Source organism: Mus pahari, chromosome 2 (assembly GCF_900095145.1).
Source record: "Mus pahari chromosome 2, PAHARI_EIJ_v1.1, whole genome shotgun sequence".
NCBI lineage: Eukaryota > Metazoa > Chordata > Mammalia > Rodentia > Muridae > Mus > Mus pahari.
In genome coordinates this window covers 65,914,075-65,920,009 of record NC_034591.1, presented here as the reverse complement: position 1 = coordinate 65,920,009, position 5,935 = coordinate 65,914,075, and the positions used below count along the sequence as shown (strand labels likewise).

At 44.2% G+C, this 5,935-nt stretch overlaps 1 protein-coding gene and 1 long non-coding RNA gene across 2 annotated transcripts in view; one reads left to right on the top strand and one right to left on the bottom strand.

Annotated features, from left to right (window-relative positions):
• Positions 1-5,935, bottom strand: part of Cntnap2 (contactin associated protein like 2) — a 2,102,194-nt gene that overhangs the window by 153,250 nt on the left and 1,943,009 nt on the right. The gene's annotated exons all lie outside the window — the stretch shown is intronic.
• LOC110316171 lies at positions 2,472-5,677 on the top strand. The gene is made up of 3 exons (XR_002380256.1): positions 2,472-2,565; positions 2,888-3,008; positions 5,602-5,677. It is a non-coding gene; the product is annotated as an uncharacterized LOC110316171 (long non-coding RNA).

Sequence of the window (5,935 nt, the reverse complement as noted above, 5' to 3'; positions counted from 1 at the left end):
TGGCACAGTAAGGCCTTTCTGCCTGAGAGAAAGTGTACTTCTGGAGTGATGAGTCTTGGAACTCACTTTCTGTGAGGAGGAATACTGTCTTTTCTTTCTCTACTACCTTTTAGCTTTTCTTCCATCTCCCCTCAGGGAGGGCAGGGCTGTTCTAATCACTGAAGGGCAACTGTGTTGTCCTATGATAGGGGACAGCCGGAGGCACGTCTTTCTAGCACCTATGGGTGCAATTCCTATGCACAATTTTTTCTTTGCTGTGAGAAATGCTTCTAACATCTGCCTTCCTCTTCTAAGTTCATGGCTCTTCCAGGTTTCTCATAGCCATCATGCCTCCCTGACTTTCACTGGAACTGTATTCTGTTCTGGGGGAGATTCCCCACCCCCTGCCCTAGCAGTAGGACTTGACTACAACTCATTTCTCATGTTCTTCTTTCCTACCATGGAACGAGCACTGGATCCAAGCCAGGCTCAAATAAATTCTCTGGAGGGTTAACATAAGAACCAAGAAAATAGGACCCTTTTTTTCTGGTAGAAAAATTGGGGAGGTATGAGGGCTTTACTGATTTTAACCTATAATATAATAGGTTAACCTATAACATATATAATATAATATAATATAATATGTGAAAGATGGCACATGGATTAACCTAGACCTCACTGAGAGGTGCAACAGCAGAGAGACGAGGAAGGATAGAGTAGATATGGCTAAGGAAAGGTGAGAAGAGAGAAAAGAGGAGAAAGGAGGGAGGAAAAAATAATTAGTGAGACCCAATGGCATTTCTATAATATAAATCTTCCTAATAGAATACTTAGTATTCTATTGCTGTGAAGAAACACCACTATCATAGCAATTCTTCAAAAGGAAAGCATTTAAATGTGGCTGGCTTACAGTTTTAGAGGTTCAGTCCTTTGTCATCATGGCCAGGAAGCATGGTAGCATGCACAAAGACATTGTGGTACAGAAAAAACTGAGAGTTCTATATTCAGATCCATAAGCATCAGGAAAAGAGCCACTGGGCCTGGCTGGAGATTCTGAAACCATAAAGTCCACCGCTAGTGACACACTTCCTCCAACAAGGCCACACCTAATCTCTTTAAGTAGTGGTACTCCCTAATGACCAAGCATTCATATATTTGAGCCTTATGGGGGCCATTCCTATTTAAACTACCACACTGTTTTGGTTTTCTCTCTTAAGTTCTATAATTTTATAATATAGTCTAGAAACTGAGTTTTCTTTTCATTTACAGTCTAAAGAACCTAGAACAAGAGAACTGAACTCTGCCTACCATTTCAGTCTTCTGGTTTCCCTGTGTTTTCAGCTGCACAGACATGGCTGGCTCTCAGTGTCCCAGGAGCCTCAGGTTCTTACGCTGCCTGAGACTGTCCCTTCTTAGGCCAATCTCTAATTCACTGTGACAGTATTAGGCTAACTATAAACGTCTGGGGCATCGATTATTCTTCTTCGTACTGTTCTTATAGCTAGTTATTTAACCTTTTACAACTAAGATCTTGTAACAGAGAAATGGCAAGGTAAAGCACTTTCTTTTTAAAATTGTTTATTATATTTATCACTATTGTTGTTATTGTTATTGATTTTTTTCTTCAAGACAGGGTTTCTCTGTGTAGCCTTGGCTGTTCTGAGATTTGCTGCATATACCAGGTTGTCCTCAAACTCACAGATCTGCTTGCCTCTGACTCTCGAGTTTTGGGGTTAAAGGTATGTGCCGCCATCTCCTGGCTGTTTATTTTTTAAATTATATGTCTATATGTATATTTGAATGTGGGTTTGTGCACTTAAGTACCCAAGAAGGCCAAAAAAGGGCATTGGATCTCCTGGAGCTGTTACAGGTGGTTGTGAGCTATGTCATGCAGTTGCTGGTGTTAAAACTCAAGTCCCCTGCAAGAGCAATGAGTGACCTTAACCACTGAACCATTTCTCATCTAAAGATAAGTCATTTTCTTTAACAAATGTGGTGGATTGGATAGTTTAAAATAAGAGAAAATTTAAGTAAATGAATTATGTATGTATTTATGTATGTATGGTTACTGTTGGAGTCAGAGACAAGGGGCAGACAATGGCACCCTGTAGGCTGAGGGGCAGCAATAAACTGTGGTGGCAATAGAGGATCTGAGATGATGAGGTCAGACACGAGCTGAGGAAGCAGTGTTGTCTACTGTGTTCCTCCTCTCAAGGATGAAGGTAATGTGGGAAGATGGAGGGCTGACAGGAGATGCTTGTAGGTGATGCCCAGGGAGGTGTCTCTGAGAAACACTTGCAGCTACTTCCCCAAATCTCTTTCCAAGGATGCTTGAAACAGTTGTGTAGAGAACAGGATGGGCCAAGCTGGGAGCTGGCTGAGCATTGGATGCCCCTTGTGGTTCTCAGAGTGCCTTGAGGTGAGGCCTCTGTGACCTCACAGGGTAAATCCCCGCCCTAGTAACAGCAGAGTGCTTAGCCTGAGGACAACTCAGAGTCCAGCAAGGAGGGCTGGGATTCACACTGAGCACNTGTGTCTGCCCAGGCTTGGCCTGTTTTCTAGGATGGACTCCCTGAAATCCATCTCGTGAGTAGCTCACTCAGTGCGAGGCACTTCTTCATTGGGGTCTTAATTGGGGGGAGACAGAAATAGGGAGAGGAACTTGAAGTGTTTATAATTAAAGACATCTCACCCTAAGGAGAGCTAGAAACTGATCAGAAGTCTCACAGTAGTGGGAATGGCCACTCAAGACTGTAGGAAGAAGAACCCCTCACTCACCAGGAGGAGAGGCCTTGGAAAGAATATATATATAATCTGGTCCGGGACTTGAGCCCCCAGCCTAGGACAGGAAGGAGGGAACAGTGCTGTTGCCATGCCCACATTTGACCATCACTCATAGTTTGTCCAGGGAAGGAGGCAGAGCATCCCTGTCACTGGTGTCTGATCTTCCCTGGGGACTTCAGTCCCTGGCAGTAGCAATCTTTGCATGTGTACTCAGAGAGCTGCCACAATATGAGTCAGACATCAATGTCAGTATCACTGGAAGCACCGTGACAGCACCCTCCCCCCTCATTCTGTACTCAGACACATGTTTTCACTTTGTATGTGTGTTGTATGTGTGCTTATGTGTGTGTTCATGACTGCAGGTCCACATCCATGTGTGTGAAAGTGCATGAGGAGGACATGGAATGCTGCCACATATCTTGCTATAAATATACACATAGTTACAGGAGTCAGTGTAATTTATGTTCAGGCTTTAAGAGAAAGCACGGTCATTCCTCATGTTACATCTAGGCACATGTGAGGAAGCTGGAGAGAGGTGTGGTCAGGCCTATGTTACCTCATACAGTAGCCTGTTGCCATGGTTAAAGGCTGTGGTGTTGGTGTAAGGGAGCTCAGGGATGGGCTGGGATCTGGAAGGAACTGCAGGTGTGTTGGGCTTTATGTTGGAAGACATATATACAGATCTCCATGATGAAGTCCTGACTAAACCTCAGTGTGCTATACTGGGAGATAGGAGTGAGGAAGTGTATGAAGCATAATGTGATCCTTGAAGTGACCTTTAGCAGGACCTATGCTAGAGCAGTAGAAACAGTTGCAGTAAGTATCAGCAGGGTGTGTGTGTGTGTGTGTGTGTGTGTGTGTGTGTGCATGTGTGCGTGCATATGTGTGTGTATGTGTGCACATGTGCACACTAAAGAACTTGCCAAACAAGTACTCAGGGAGACAACACCTACAACTCACTAGAGAATAAGCCTAGGGAATGGTGACACCCAGCTTGTACCACATGAAAAGTCTCCAGGCTCCAGACCAGTGCAGGATNAAGCTCTGCTGTTGTGCCCTAAGCCAGGGACAGCTATCAGCTATGGCAGCCCATAGACTCCAGGGCAGGTAGGAGATGGTGCAGAGTCCTACAGTCTGGGCTTCTGAAGGGACTTTGCTTCTTCACAGTAATAATCTTGTCTTTTATGTCCAGGAGTTGTCTCCCAGCATGACCAAAAGCAGGTACTCAACAGGACATATCATTCCAGCANTCTACCTAACCCTGCACACTATACATAATTATATTTAAATTGTATGTTAGTGTGCATGGTCTGGGAGTTTATATACGGGAGTGCGTGTGCCTTCAGGTGTATAGGCAGGCAGGAAAGAGCAGGAGCAAGGACCCAAATGGCAGTGACAGGGGCTCCATGAAGTTCTTGAGGTGTTCCTTATTAACACAACAGGAGTTCTGTTAAGCCAGAACAGCAGTAAATACAAGGGTGCCTGCAGAATGGCATGCTATATATAGACTCAGGGACAAGACACCATACAGGTTCCAGGAAGAGAGGCCTCTGGAAGAAACTGTCAAGTCAGTACCTGCTTTTAAGACTCAAAGCTCACACTTATAAGTGATCAACTTCTTACATTGCCCCCTACGTCATTATGTCAGGGAACATATGTAAGGAAGTGATTTCCCAGCACCTTCTCTGTATCTTCTTTTAAACATGAACCTTCCTAGAAATCTTTATTTTCAACTCACAGGCCCTTCCCTGCATGGACACAGACATTGATATCACATCCTCTCTTCATCTACTTTTCATATTTATATTATGGGTGTTAATGTATTTGTGAATGAATCTGTGTACATTGTGTGTGTGTGTGTGTGTGTGTGTGTGTGTGTGTGTGTGTGTGTATAGAGGATCATGTCAGTTGTTTCTTTAGTGGTATTCTCAGAAGTCATCAACTACCATGATGTGGTCAGGGAGGAAAACTTCCTGAAATGCTGCTTTCTGGGAAATCCTACTACAAGCTGTGTTTACGGTGGTGAAGAGACAGGTTGGAGGACAAAATTTCAATCAATTTGATACCAGTCCAAAAGGCACCTGAGTGCCTGGACACCCTTTGAGCTTTCCCAGAGTGAGGCTTGGCTTCTGTGACCTCATATAAGGGGTCACTCATGGTTATGGGTGTGCCCTATTTCAGAGGGCAGCAGAGCCCATGATAGGAGAAGGTGGCAGAGATCCTTTCTAGGTAAGTCAGTGCAGAGACATCTTTGGGTAAAGACCTGATCTCACATCAGGACATGTACTTTACAGAGGGCTTTTTGTGAAAGGGGTGACTAAGGCACAGTCCAGTGTCTGAGGGTTTTTGATGGACAGGACAGATGTGGTAATAACAAGGACTAGAGGGATATCCTCACAGAGCATGGCCATGAACAACACATAGAGAGAAGACCCATCCCATATAGGAAATTGGGAAGATCTGTACAGCCTTCCATGCCTTAGCAAGACATCTGGAGGACTAAACTCTATTGTTTCTCCTGTGATATTCGATCGTGGGGCCTTGGTGAGACTCTCGTGGCTCTCATAATTTAGAAGCAACAATCTTTCCATATGAGTTCATGGGTATTCTCTACCACAAGCACGGACAGCTATGCAACAGGATGGGATTTCCCAGACAGCCTTTTATTAATCTTTCTATTTGTATAATGTATAATTTGTTTTACCTGGACTGTAAGCTATATGTGTCAATGTCTGAGCATGTTTCCCAGAGAATGGGCCAATGATGTTCTGAGTATATTTGAGATGCCAGAGAAGGATACTAAATATGTCTATCAATATCTGTCTCTCTTATCCCCAGGAATATTGACCATAGATCAAGGCTAACAACAAGTAGCTTTGGAAAAATATGAACTCAAAAGTATACTCTACGTAAACCCTAAAAAAGAATCAGATACCCTGACCCTGAAGATTTCTGGACCTAGATAAGTAGGACTGAAAAGAAAGAGGGCCAGCCAAACAAACCAGAAAAAAAAAGTGTGTGCCTTGGCCAAACTGTGACCTTGAAGGAGGTCAGGTCCAAAACAAGTATAGATGTGGGCCTGGGCCTATCCCTGACCCTTGAAGAGGCCTGGGCCAAAAGGAAGAAGTGATGTGGGCCTGGGCCTATCCCTGATATTGGAAGAGGCCTGGGC